A 15155-nucleotide genomic window follows, 5' to 3' on the forward strand; every position below is an offset into this window, starting at 1 on the left:
TCTACCAACTGAGCTACCGAAGCAGCACGACTCACGCCCGGTCTCACAGACGAGATACTGGCAGAAGTAAAGCTGTGAGACCGGGCGTGAGTCGTGCTTCGGTAGCTCAGTTGGTAGAGCACTTGCCCGCGAAAGGCAAAGGTCCCGAGTTCGAGTCTCGGTCGGGCACACAGTTTTAATCTGCCAGGAAGTTTCATCTTCAACAGTTGGCACCATTGGTATGCGGCAGGTACTGGCTTGTTCCGTAGCCTCTTCTCTACAGCTCCAGGTGGCGGGAAGCCTTACCATTGAGCGATTGTGTTGTTACAGTCTGCACAGACGGTCGGCCAACGCGATTTAAGCAACGTGCACGCGTTGAATTCTTCACATCAGAAGGTATCACCCCAAAGGAGATTCATCAGAGAATGGAAGCAGTTTATGGTGATTGTGTCGATGTGAGTACTGTGCGTCGTTGGGCGAGTAAGTTTAAAGATGTTGAGGCGGAAACATCTGACCTGCGTGACAAACAAAGAGTTGGACGTCCTGTGACAGAAACCACCGACTTTCACAAGCAAAATGTCGACAGATTTATTCAGGACGAGCGTCGTATCAGTCAGAGAGAAACCGCAAGCACAATCGGCATTTCACCAGAGCGTGTGGGTCACATTATTGCTTTGCTCCGGTATCGGAAGATCTGTGCGCGATGGCTACCCCGGATGCCGACTCCTGAAATGAAAGCGCACAGACTCGAAATTTGCCAGCGACTCCTCTCGCGTTACGAGAGTGAAGGCGACGTACACCACTACGTCAGTCTATGGAATATCGACACAAAGACTCTCCCCAGAAGAAGAAATTCAAGACTCAGCTCTCAGCTGGAGAAATAGTGGCCACAGTGTTCTGCGACGCATTTGGTGTTATCCGTGTTTATTTCCTCCATCGTGGAACAATAATTAATTCAGAGCGTTACATCACAACGCTGCGAAATCCGAAACGACAGCTAACAAGGGTCCGAAAGGAAAAGGGAAATGTTTTCCTGCAGCAGGACAATGCCAAACATCACACCTCACGTGCCACCACAGCAGGACTTCAGAGACTGAATCTCACCACCGTACGGCATCCTCCAAACAGTCCACATTTAGCACCGTCTGACTTGCATCTGTTCCCGATAATGGAAGACGATCAGCGCCGACGTCATTACGCTTCTGATGGAGACGTTGGGAGAACTGTGACACTGTGGTCGCGGAAACAGAGTGTCGACTTCTTCCGTGACGGTTTCAGAAAACTTGTTCATCGTTGGCACAAATATTTCCAATTGGCTGGTGATTGTGTGGAAAAATTTATATTGGTAACTAAAGATTACATTCTAAGGATTATTACTGCGTTTCATTTATTAAAATATTCCCATCCAAACCCAATTAACGAAGGTGAGACATTAATTTTCATTCAACCCTCGTACATTTCGTTTGATTTTTCACCCCATTCATATCTGTATCTGTATTAGACTCAAAATACACTACTGGCCATTAAAATTGCTACACCATGACGTGCTAGAGACGCGAAATTTAACAGACAAGAAGAAGATGCTGTGATATGCAAATGGTTAGCTTTTCAGAGCATTCACACAAGGTTGGCGCCGGTGGCGACACCTACAACGTACTGCAATGAGGAAAGTTTCCAACCGATTTCTCATACACATGACCGGTGTTGCCTGGTGAAACGTTGTTGTGCCTCGTGTAAGGAGGAGAAATGCGTACCATCACCTTTCCGACTTTGATAAAGGTCGGATTGTAGCCTATCGCGATTGCGATTTATCGTATCGCGACATTTCTGCTCGCGTTGGTCGAGATCCAATGACTGTTACCAGAATATGGAATCGCTGGTTTCAGGAGAGTAATACGGAACGCCGTGCTGGATCCCAACGGCTCCGTATCACTAGCAGTCAAGATGACAGGGATCTTATCCGCATGGCTGTAACGGATCGTGCAGCCACGTCTCGATCCCTGAGTCAACAGATGGGGACGTTTGCAAGACAACAACCATCTGCACGAACAGTTCGACGACGTTTGCAGCAGCATGGACTATCAGCTCGGAGGCCGTGGCTGCTGTTACCCTTGGTGCTGCATCACAGATAGGAGCGCCTGTACTCGACGACGAACCTGGGTGCACGAATGGCAAAACTTCATTTTTTCGGATGAATCCGGGTTCCGTTTACTGCATCATAATGGTGGCATCTGTGTTTGGCGACATCGCGGTGAACGCACACTGGAAGCGTGTATTCGTCATCGCCATACTGGCGTATCACGCGTGATGGTATGGGGTGCCATTGGTTACACGTCTCGGTCACCTTTTAGTAGCATTTACGGCACTTTGAACAGTGGACGTTACATTTCAGATGTGTTACGACCCGTGGCTCTACCCTTCTCTTCGATCCGTGTGAAACCCTACATTTCAGCAGGATAATGCACGACCGCATGCTGCAGGTCCTGTACGGGCCTTTCTGGATACAGAAAATGTTCGACTGCTGCCCTGGCCAGCACATTCTCCAGATCTCTCCCCAACTGAAAACGTCTGGTCAATGGTGGCCGAGCAACTGCCTCGTCACAATAAGCAAGTCACTACTCTTGATGAACTGTGGTGTCGTGTTAAAGCTGCATGGGCAGCTGTACCTGTACACGACATCCAAGCTCTGTTTGACTCAATGCCCAGGCGTATCAAGGCCGATATTACGGTCACAGGTGGTTGTTCTGGGTACTGATTTCTCAAGTTCTACGCACCCAAATTGCGTGAAAATGTAATCACATGTCAGTTCTAGTATAATATATTTGTCCAATGAATACCTGTTTATTATCTGCATTTCTTCTTGGTGTAGCAATTTTAATGGCCAGTAGTGTACATACACTCCCACCCACAGATACTTCCCATTGTAGATGCATTCCTCTCTCTAGAAGCATATAAATTTCACATGTAACAAGGCCTAGTTTTGTGGGAGAAATGGTCCCTTGGAGAAAAACTGTTACGGCGTAAAGTCAAGCCCCGGCACGCCAGTTGGGAACAGTAGAGCACAGAGAGCTGTGAGAAGACGTCAGCCAATTGCACACTGTGCAACCCCTCTCCAGGACGACAACGCAACAGCAGCGGCCCCTATGTGCTGAGGACATAAGCGCCCTGACCGACTAGTCATGGCCTAGCCAAAGAGTAGCTCCAAGATTAGCGAGTTCTACAGCAGCTACAAGACTAGCAGCTTGTATAGAAGTGTCAACTCTAATCAGTTGCTTGTACAATCTATGAAACACGGACTTGGGAATTGTTATGCTGAAGAGATTTTTTTATGCTGTCGTCCTTTCCTTGCGTTACGCCAACGGCCTTGCCGCAGTTGTAACACCGGTTCCCATCAGATCACCAAATTTAAGCGCTGCTGGGCTGGGCTAGCACTTGGATGGGTGACCATCCGGTCTGCCCAGCGCTGTTGGCAAATGGGGTGCGCTCAGCCCTTGTGAGGCAAACTGAGGAGCTACTTGTCTGAGAAGTAGCGGCTGCAGTCACGGCAACTGACAATGGCCGGGAGAGCAGTGTGCTGACCATGTGCCCCTCCATATCCACGTCCAGTGATGCCTGTGGGTTGAGGATGACTCGGCGGTCGGTCAGTGCCCTTGGCCCTTCATGGCCTATTCAGACGGAGTTTCTGTGGTGTCAACGCCAGACACCACACTTGCTAGGTGGTAGCCTTTAAATCGGCCGCGGTCCATTAGTATACGTCGGACCCGCGTGTCGCCACTATCAGTGATCGAGCGCCACCACACGGCAGGTCTAGAGAGACGTCCTGGCACTCGCCCCAGTTGTACAGCCGACGTTCATAGCAATGGTTCACTTACAAATACGCTCTCATTTGCCGAGACGATAATTAGCATAGCCTTCAGCTACATTTGCTACGACCTAGCAAGGCGCCGTATTCAGTTGATATTGATAGTCTATTAATGTATCATCAAGAGCGATGTTCTACAGATGTGGATTAAAGTTAAGTATTCCAGAAGCTAAGTACTTTTCTTTATAGCATTCATTACGTATCCTGTTTCAGACCTCACGCCAGCCTGCGTGAGTTTAAGCATGTGCCTTTCCGCTTCCTCTCATTGTGTCTAGGCTGTCTTGTCTAGACACAACAGTTTCCCTTGCGACACATCTGTGTAATCACAGAGTTAAGTATTGTACTCCTCTCCTTTTCTAATAAAAGTCATTAATACGATTTGTTTGAACGTTGAACAGCGATCCGAGAAAGCAGGTTTCCTAGATCCCACATATTTGATGATGCCAAGGCTGGATTCAACAGTTACCACGTATGCTCTTCAGCCAAATGATATCATATACTGTTTACTGAGGCTGGTGAATCTTGTGTATTTCCGACACGGGGTAGAGGATTTCAGTCGATAAATTGCAAGATGCAGGTGTGCCAACACCTTGCAGGTAAGAGAGCTCATTGCTCTGGGGAAGTAGCGATAACTCTCAAAAAAGCGCGAATACTTCAAGATGCTTCCATTTAAATGTCTTTGGAGCTGCCAGATAAGTCGAAAAGCTAGTTCCCTTCCTTTACATCCCTAACTCCGGCCAGAGACGTATCCGCCCTTTTTTGTGCTACGATAGATATATTCTATGAGCAACTCGAACAGGAGATAGCAAGAGTGGCAAAGCTTGACGTTAAGGTTGTTATGGGGGACTTCAGTGCTTAAATAGGAAGAGAAATTGCATATAGGAAAGCAGCTGGTAAGGCGAGTCTGCATGAAGCTTCTAATGACAATGTTATCAGACTACATCTACATCTACATACATACTCCGCAATCCACCATACGGTGCGTGGCGGAGGGTACCTCGTACCACAACTAGCATCTTCTCTCCCTGTTCCACTCCCAAACAGAACGAGGGGAAAATAAGCCCTAATCTCTCTTATATTATCTTTATGGTCTTTCCGCGAAATGTAACTTGGCGGCAGTAAAATTGTACTGCAATCAGCCTCAAATACTGGTTCTCTAAATTTCCTCAGTAGCGATTCACGAAAAGAACGCCTACTTTCCTCCAGAGACTCCCACCCGAGTTTCTGAAGCATTCCCGTAACACTCGCGTCATGATCAAACCTACCAGTTACAAATCTAGCAGCCCGCCTCTGAATTGCTTCCATGTCCTCCCTCAATCCGACCTGATAGGGATCCCAAACGCTCGAGCAGTACTCAAGAACAGGTCGTATTAGTGTTTTATAAGCGGTCTCCTTTGCAGATGAACCACATCTTCCCAAAATTCTACCAATGAACCGAAGACGACTTTCCGCCTTCCCCACAACTGCCATTACATGCTTGTCCCACTTCATATCGCTCTCCAATGTTACGCCCAAATATTTAATCGACGTGACTGTGTCAAGCGCTACACTACTAATGGGGTATTCAGACATTATGGGATTCTTTTTCCTATTCATCTGCATTAATTTACATTTATCTATATTTAGATAAATCACAAATCCTGTCCAAGTCATCTTGTATCCTCCTACAGTCACTCGACGACGACACCTTCCCGTACACCACAGCATCATCAGCAAACAGCCGCACATTGCTATCCACCCTATCCAAAAGATCATTTACGTAGATAGAAAACAACAGCGGACCTACCACACTCCCCTGGGGCACTCCAGATGATACCCTCACCTCCGATGAACACTCACCGTCGAGGACAACGTACTGGGTTCTATTACTTAAGAAGTCTTCGAGCCACTCACATACTTGGGAACCAATCCCATATGCTCGTACCTTAGTTAGGAGTCTGCAGTGGGGCACCGAGTCAAACGCTTTCCGGAAGTCAAGGAATATGGCATCCGTCTGATACCCTTCATCCATGGTTCGCAAGATATCATGTGAAAAAAGGTTGAATTGCTGATGCACGGACAGCAACTTCTCTGTCTCAAAGAAATTCATTATATTCGAACTGAGAATATGTTCGAGAATCCTGCAACAAACCGATGTTAAGGATAATGGTCAGTAATTTTGAGGATCCGTCCTTCTACCCTTCTTATATACAGGCATCACCTGCGCTTTTTTCCAGTCGCTCGGGGCTTTAGGTTGGGCAAGAGATTCGCGATAAATGCAAGCTATGTACGGAGCCAATGCAGTAGAGTACACTCTGTAAAACCGAATTGGAATCCCATCAGGACCTGGCGATTTATTTATTTTCAACCCGTTCAGCTGCTTCACAGCCCCAGGGATGTCTATCACTATGTCCTCCATACGGTAATCTGTGCGAGACTCAAACGGCGATATGTTTGTACGATCCTCCTGCGTGAAAGATTTCTCAAATGCTAAATTTAAAATTTCAACTTTCGTTTTGCTGTCTTCCGTTGCCAGGCCAGATTGTCTAATTGATTTTGTCATGGGCAATATCGATTATTAAAGGCACATGTATGCTAAGGAAGGATATAAGGGACGTTACATGGTGCTGATCAGATGGGATCACAAGAAATCACGTTTTCATAGACCACAAGCTTCAGATAGTTGTCGTTGTGCAGATGGAGATAGTGATCACTATTTGGTAAGAATCAAATACAGACATAGGATAGCCATTACAGACAGGCTGAGAAAACTACTGTGGCAAGGTTTGATGATGATAAGTTAAGAAATGATGAAAATAGAGTACAACAGTGTGAAGTTATTTCGACAAATAAACTTAATGGATCTGAACATCGAGCAGGAGAGGGTATTGAAGAAAGATGGGAAACAATCAAACGTAAAATATAGGAGACAGCTGAAACTGTACTGGTTAGAAAGAACCAACTGAGAACCCAAGTCTGGTGTGATGAAGATTGTAGGAGGAAGACAGAAGAAAGGAATGAGACAGGAAAAAGAATGCTGTAGAGGAGAACAAGAATTACTGTGGAGGAAAAGAGAAAGGAACCGGATAAGGAATATAGGAGGAAAAAGAGAGAATTTGAAAAACGGTGGACTGGTGAATTACAAGAGAGAAAGACTGTTCAGGAAACAAGGAAATTCCATATCCGGGTAAAAGATGTAAAGAAAGGATTCCAGCCCAAAGCAGTTTACTGTACAGATACGAAGGGAACTCTGATTGGACGAAAAGATCTAATTTTTGACAGATGGGTGGAGTATTTCAGAGAACTACAGAATGCAGAGTCGGAAAACGAAGAAGTAGATGATACTATCGTAGAACAGGTGGAGCAGGAAGTAAACAGAGAAGAAGAGTACCAGGAAAATGCTGAGGAGCCTATACCGAAAGATGGTTCAAATGGCTCTGAGGACTATGGGACTTAACATCGGAGGTCATCAGTCCCCTAGAACTTAGAACTATTTAAACCTAACTAACCTAAGGACAGCACACACACCCATGCCTGAGGCAGGATTCGAACCTGCGACCGTAGCAGCAGCGCGGATCCTGACTGAAGCGTCTACAACCACTCAGCCACAGCGGCCGGCTGTACTGGAAGAAGTTAAAGCTAGTATCAAGACTATTAAAAACAATAAAGCTTCGGGGGAGGACAATATTAGAATAGAAATGATAAAATATGGTGGAAAAAATTAATAAGGGTTGTGCTTGAGATTGTTGTTGTTGCTGTTGTGGTCTTCAGTCTAGAGTCTGGTTTGATGCAGCTCTCCACGCTACTCTATCCTGTGCAAGCTTCTTCATCTCCCAGTACCTACTGCAGCCTACATCCTTCTGAATCTGCTTGGTGTATTCATCTCTTGGTCTCCCTCTACGATTTTTCCCTCCACGCTGCCCTCCAATACTAAATTGGTGATCCCTTGATGCCTCAGAATATGCCTTACCAACCGATCCCTTCTTCTAGTCAAGTTGTGCCACAAATTTCTGTCCAATTCTATTCTATACCTCCTCATTAGTTATGTGATCTACCCATCTAATCTTCAGCATTCTTCTGTAGCACCACATTTCGAAAGCGTCTATTCTCTTCTTGTCCAAACTATTTATCGTCTACGTTTCACTTCCATACATGGCCATACTCCATAGAAATACTTTCAGAAACGACTCCCTGACAAATCTATACTCGATGTTAACAAATTTCTCTTCTTCAGAAAAGCTTTCCTTGCCATTGCCAGTCTAGATTTTATATCCTCATTGCCAGTCTAGATTTTATATCCTCTCTACTTCGACCATCATCAGTTATTTTGCTCCACAAATAGCATTACTCATTTACTACTTTAAGTGTCTCATTTCCTAATCTAATTCCGGCAGCATCACCCGAATTAATTCGACTTGAGATTATAGTGGAATTACGATGGAAAGATAATATGCTGGAACAGTGGAATATAGCTATACCCTACACGTAAGAAACATGACAGAGCTGAATGTGCGAATTATAGAGGCACTGTGCTGCTCTGTATAGTACATAAAGCATCATGAAAAATCATGGCAAGGCGACTCAGCACATATGTAGTATCTAGGAGACTACCAGTGTGGTTTCAGAACTAACAGATTCACTACAGGTCAGATTTTTACCATCAGTCAGAGCCTTCAAAAATGTTATAACATCGACGTCCACCGGCTATCCACTGATTTCAAAGAAGATTATGACAATATAATTGCGTAGGCTTCCGCGGCCAGAGTCAATCCACATAAAAGTTTTCTGGGTTTGGTGCCGCGTCATAATGCAAAATCTACTGCTGCTGGATAAAAACCAACGTTTCGGCCACGATGGAGCGGTCTTCTTCTGGGTCTAATGGAGCGTTCTAGCTATGCAGTGTCCCTTATATTTTGTTGTTAGTGTTCACTGCGCATGGCATTACGTCATAATTTTAAAAAGGTAGTTAGTTTCATTGGTCACTTAAGGAAGAAGGAGAGGGAACTTTATTTTAATAGGTTATTGCGGTGGAGGGAGAACGTGACCTCTGTTGTCTATTGGTTCTTATGTTATGTACCATGTACAGACAGGTATCTGCACGCCCAATCCTACCACCACCCAGCGCAGAAGAACTCTGTCATCCGTTCTTTGGCAATCGGTGCGCAGCGCCTAAGTGGTGCTCAAAACATCACACCTGAGCTTAAAAGGTTACGCACAACGTTTCTAGCCAATGGCTACAGCCATAAGTCGATAAACAGAGCCTTGTCGACGAACAAAAGCAAGAAAGAAAAGCAAGAAATAGACATGAAACTTCCTGGCAGATTAAAACTGTGTGCCCGACCGAGACTCGAACTCGGGACCTTTGCCTTTCGCGGGCAAGTGCTCTACCAACTGAGCTACCGAAGCACGACTCACGCCCGGTACTCACAGCTTTCATATCAGCGCACACTCCGCTGCAGAGTGAAAATCTCATTCTGGAAACATCCCCCAGGCTGTGGCTAAGCCGTGTCTCCGCAATATCCTTTCTTTCAGGAGTGCTAGTTCTGCAAGGTTCGCAGGAGAGCTTCTGTAAAGTTTGGAAGGTAGGAGACGAGGTACTGGCAGAAGTAAAGCTGTGAGTACCGGGCGTGAGTCGTGCTTCGGTAGCTCAGTTGGTAGAGCACTTGCCCGCGAAAGGCAAAGGTCCCGAGTTCGAGTCTCGGTCGAGCACACAGTTTTAATCTGCCAGGAAGTTTCATATCAGCGCACACTCCGCTGCAGAGTGAAAATCTCATTCTGAAGAAATAGACAAACTGCAGACGACAGTGCGCTTACCTTATATGAGAAACGTCACTGACCGAACAGGCAAACACCTTCGCCGCGTTGGGGTGCAGCTTGTCTACTATCGGGTGGTAGGACCCAGGACGTGACAGGCTCCACTAACAAGGGAACCTCCCCATCGCACCCCCCTCAGATTTAGTTATAAGTTGGCACAGTGGTTAGGCCTTCAAAAACTGAACACAGATCAATCGAGAAAACAGGAAGAAGTTGTGTGGAACTATGAAAAAAATAAGCAAAATATACGAACTGAGTAGTCCATCAGAAGATAGGCAACATCAAGGATAATGTGTGCTCAGGAGCGCCGTGGTCCCGTGGTTAGTGTGAGCAGCTGCGGAACGAGAGGGCCTTGGTTCAAGTCTTGCCTCGAGAGAAAAGTTTACTTTCTTTATTTTGGCAAAGTTATGATCTGTCCGTTCGTTCACTGACGTCTCTGTTCACTGCAATAAGTTTAGTGTCTGTGTTCTGCGACCTCACCGCAAAACCGTGCGATTACTAGACGAAAGGACGTGCCTCTCCAATGGGAACCGAAAACATTTTATCACAAGGTCATAGGTCAACCGATTCCTCCACAGGAGAACACGTCTGATATATTCTATACGACACTGGTGACGGCATGTGCGTCACATGACAGGAATATGTTGTCGACCCACCTAACTTGTACACTTGACGAATGGGTAAAAAGGTTTTTCTACCTTGCCCGATTTAGGTTTTGTTGTGGATGTGATAATCACTCCCAAAAAAGTGATGAAAACATAAGAGTTTGTCACATAAACTGCAACAAATGAATGCAACAGTTTCACAGTCGCGCAGTTTTCCCTATGCTCTGTCAAAACATATGTTTTTAACGTTTTCAAATTTTTCCGTGTGTAGACCGTCAAATCCTGCATGTGTCCAACCAAATCTGAACATGTCCTGGAATTTTGGAGAGCGAAGTTGATTATCTGTGAGTGCCCGAACTTTGATAATTGTCTGAAAATAAAAAATTAAAATTTTCACTCCAGGAAAGACTTGAACCAAGGACCTTTCGTTCCGTATGTGCTCATGCTAACCACGGGACCACGGCGCTCCTAAGCGCACACTTTCCGTGATATTACACATCATGGTCATGGACTACTCAGTTTGTATATTTTGCTTTTTTTTTTTTTTACAGTTCCACACAACTTCTTCCTGTTTTCTCGATTGATCTGTGTTCAGTTTTTCAATGCCTATCCACTGTGCCAACTTATAACTAAATCTAAGGAGGGTGGGATGGGGATGTTCCCTTGTAAGGACAAGGTGGATGCATTACACACTGCAGGCGTTTACAAGGTGGAACGCGAATGTGGAGAGGCATACATCGGCGAGACTGGTAGGCCAATAGCAACGCGCATTCGGGAACACGATCGTCGTATTCGTCTAGGGCAACACAACAAATCCGCAGTGGCAGAACACCAGCAAGACTGCGGAAAAGAAATAAAATTCAGCAAAGCCTGTGTGTTGGCCAAGCAGCCAATTATGACGAATCGCAAAATCAGAGAGGCCATCGGAATACTTAAGCACCCTAACAACACGAACAGGGAGGATGGACTCAGGCTCGCCCCATCTTGGCTGCCAGCAATCAGAGCCCGACAGGCCGCACTGACACCACGAGGCACGAGCACTGCCGGCGAGTAACTGCCGCCGTCCAGCAGTTGGTAAACAGCAGCCAACTCATCATTCGACGGTGACCACCAATCACGGTACACAACACGCGAACCAATAGACAGCAGAGGTCACGTTCTCCCTCCACCGCAATAACCTATTAAAATAAAGTTCCCTCTCCTCCTTCCTTAAGTGACCAATGAAACTAACTACCTTTTTAAAATTATGACGTAATGGCATGCGCAGTGATCACTAACAACAAAACATACAGGACACTGCATAGCTACTAGAACGCACCATTAGACCCAGAAGAAGGCCGCTGCCGCCGTGGCCGAAACGTTGGCTTTTCTCCAGCAGCAGTAGATTTTACCTTATGACGCGGTACCAAACCCAGAAAACTTTTATGTCGGAAGATTATGATAGCATCAAAAGGGGTAAACTCTGGAAGGCAATGCAACACGCAGGAGTACCCAACAAACTAATAACACTGGTCCCAATGACTTTGAGAAGAGCAGTATGTAAAGTAACGTTTGACGGCACTTTATCAAAGGCATTTGAAGGTAACCAAAGACTGCGGCAGGGTGATGTGCTCTACAGTATTCTGTTCAGTGTCGCCTCGGAATGGTTGATGTGAAAGACACAAAGCGGTAACCCTTTGGGACACTGTTTTAATAGTGATGCAGGATCTTGGATATGCAGATGATATTGGTTTGTTATCCAGGAGGAAACAGGACCTGAAAGAAAAGCTTGAAAAATTAGAAAGACATAGAGTGGAAATGAGGCTGACAATCAATCAATCAAAGACCAAGTATATGTGAACATCTAGGGAAAGGTACAGTGAAGGAGAAAGAAGCATTAAATTACAATGAAATGAACACCCTTAGCTGCTTACAGGCGTTGACATACGTCAACAGGGACGGATGAAAATGTGTGCCCCGACCGAGACTCGAACCCGCGATCTGCTGATTACATGGCAGACGCTCTGTCCATCTGAGGATAACGCGACTGCAGGGATTTATCTCTGGCACGGCTGCCGCGAAACTCACATTCTCAACGTGAGCAGGAGATCCCGGGTTCGAGTCCCGGCCGGGGCACACATTTTCATCTGTCCGCGTTGACGTATGTCAACGCCCGCAAGCAGCTAAGGGTGTCCATTTCATTGTAATTTCATTCTAATGAGCTGCATGGTCACCGATGGTATCTGTTCTTTCGGACATGTCCGAAATACATGCAAGGATTACAGTTGGTAACAGCTTCTTTCCTGATCCATATTGCAGAAAGAGATCACTTGGTGACTGCCAAGAACTTTAGAAACAATTTCACACGTTTCCGAAAATTTTTCTGGCTTACATGCTTAACGCAATGAACTTATTACACACAAGTTATGGGAGTACGATTTTTCTAAGGAGTAGAACTAGAGAGGGCTACTGGTTCGTATCTATAGCCCACGGTTTGCACCAAGCCCCCGCCAGAGGGCCGGAAAGCAACTCGCTGAAGTTGGCAGGCCTGTCTTCAGCCATTAGCGTTCGTCCCGCGCATTAACCACCAGAGAGGAGGAAGCGAAACCGGAGCAGAGGCAAAGCAGGCCGCTACTCTCGAAAATAACCCTTCTGCTTGCTCCTTAATGCTCTGGAGAGACAATAGAAATACGGAGATGAGACAGCGAGGTGGTGGAAACAGGATTGTGGCTTCTCTAGACGCTGTGTAAAGGGCAAGCACGGGGGGGGGGGGGGGGGGGGGGGCGACGGGGTGCGATTACCGGCGCCACGCTGACGTCACACTCATGCACAGGGCAGGGGGAGAGATGGAACACGCGCGTAACATTGTCTGAGCGTCAAGTCCGAAATGCAGAGCAAAAGTGTCAGGGGGACAAGCTCGGTCGGGTGCAGACTGCCTGCCACCTAGCGGCAGAACGGGTGAAGCTGCGATTTCAGTAGACGGTTTGTCTGCCGGGGAGAAATAACGGCCGTTCTTTTCTGCCGTGATGCCGCGCAGGCGCAATAGAAGCCAACTCTTGACAGGATAGTGGCAAGTAGGCGGGGGGGGGGGGGGGCTATGGAGGCTACAGACTGCAGAAATCAGCGAATATATTACTTCAACAAATTCTATCTTTTTTTATAATTATATAGAAATATAGGTCGCAATTTATTTCAAACATTTTGTAACAAAAGAATAAGAGGGCAAACAGCCTACTATTTAAACCAATAAATATCATTTAACTTAAAATGGGCGTCTTATTATTCATTAACTTACGCTGGATGTATATTTATGTACCACTTCTACATTTACATCTACGTGATTACTCTGCTATTCACAATAAAGTGAGTGGCAGAGGGTTCAATCAACCACTTTCAAGCTACGCTAGTGGCCATTAAAACTGCTACACCTCGAAGAAATACAGATGATAAACGGGTATTCATGGGAGAAATATTTTATACTAGAACTGACATGTGACTACATTTTCACGCAATTTGGATGCATAGATCCTGACAAGTCAGTACTCAGAACAACCACCTCTGACCGTAATAACGGCCTTGATACTCCTGGGCATTGAGTCAAACAACGCTTGGATGGCGTGTACAGGTACAGCTGCCCATGCAGCTTCAACACGATACCACAGTTCATCAAGAGTAGTGACTGGCGTATTGTGACGAGACAGTTGCTCGACCACCATTGACCAGGCGTTTTCAATTGGTGAGATATCTGGAGAATGTGCTGGCCAGGGTAGCAGTCGAACATTTTCTGTATCCAGAAAGGCCCGTACAGGACCTGCAACATGCGGTCGTGCATTATCCTGCTCAAATGTAGAGTTTCGCAGGGATCGAATGAAGGGTAGAGCCATGGGTCGTAACACATCTGAAATGTAACGTCCACTGTTCAAAGTACAACTCTCGGTCACCTCTTGTTCGCATTGACGGCAATCAATGGCACCCCATTCCATCACGCCGGGTGATACGCCAGTATGGCGATGACGAATACACGCTTCCAATGTGCGTTAACCGCGATGTCGCCAAACACGGATGCGACCATCATGATGCTGTAAACAGAACCTGGATTCATCCGAAAAAATGACGTTTTGCCATTCGCGCATCCAGGTTCGTCGTCGAGTACACCAGCGCAGGCACTCCTGCCTGTGATGCAGCGTCAAGGGTAAACGAAGCCACGGTCTCCGAGCTTATAGTCCGTGCTGCTGCAAACGTCGTCGAACTGTTCGTGCAGATGGTTGTTGTCACGCAAACGTCCCCATCTGTTGACTCAGGGATCGAGATGTGGCTGCACGATCCGTTACAGTCATGCGGATAAGATGCCTGTCACCTCGACTGCTAGTGATACGAGGCCGTTGGGATTCAGCACGGCGTTCCGTATTACCCTCCTGGACCCACCGATTCCATATTCTGCTAACAGTCATTCGATCTCGACCAACGCGAGCAGCAGTGTCGCGATACGATAAAGCGCAATTACGATAGGCTATAATCCGACCTTTATCAAAGTCGGAAACGTGATGGTACGCACTTCTCCTCCTTACACGAGGCATCACAACAACGCTTCACGAGGCAACGCCGGACAACTGCTGTTTGTGTATGAGAAATCGGTTGGAAAGTTTCCTCATGTCAGCACGTTGTAGGTGTCGCCACCGGCGCCAGCCTTGTGTGAATTCTCTGAAAAGCTAATCATTTGGATATCACAGCGGCTTCTGTAGCACGTCATCTTCGTGGTGTAGCAGTTTTAATGGCCAGTAGTGTATCTCCCTACCGTTCCACTCTCGAACGGCAGCCGGGAAAAACGAGCATATAATTTATTTTGTTTCTGTGCGATCCCTGATATCTCTTATTTTATCGTGATGATCATTTCTCCCCATGTAGGTGGGTGCCAACAGAATATTTTCGCAATCGGA

At 46.3% G+C, this 15155-nt stretch overlaps 1 pseudogene; it reads left to right on the top strand.

Annotated features, from left to right (window-relative positions):
* The first annotated feature begins 3333 nt into the window (after window positions 1-3333).
* Window positions 3334-3451, top strand: LOC126214052 (5S ribosomal RNA; annotated as a pseudogene).
* Window positions 3452-15155: the final 11704 nt, after the last annotated feature.

Source organism: Schistocerca nitens, chromosome 11 (genome assembly GCF_023898315.1).
Source record: "Schistocerca nitens isolate TAMUIC-IGC-003100 chromosome 11, iqSchNite1.1, whole genome shotgun sequence".
Taxonomy (NCBI): Eukaryota; Metazoa; Arthropoda; class Insecta; order Orthoptera; family Acrididae; genus Schistocerca; species Schistocerca nitens.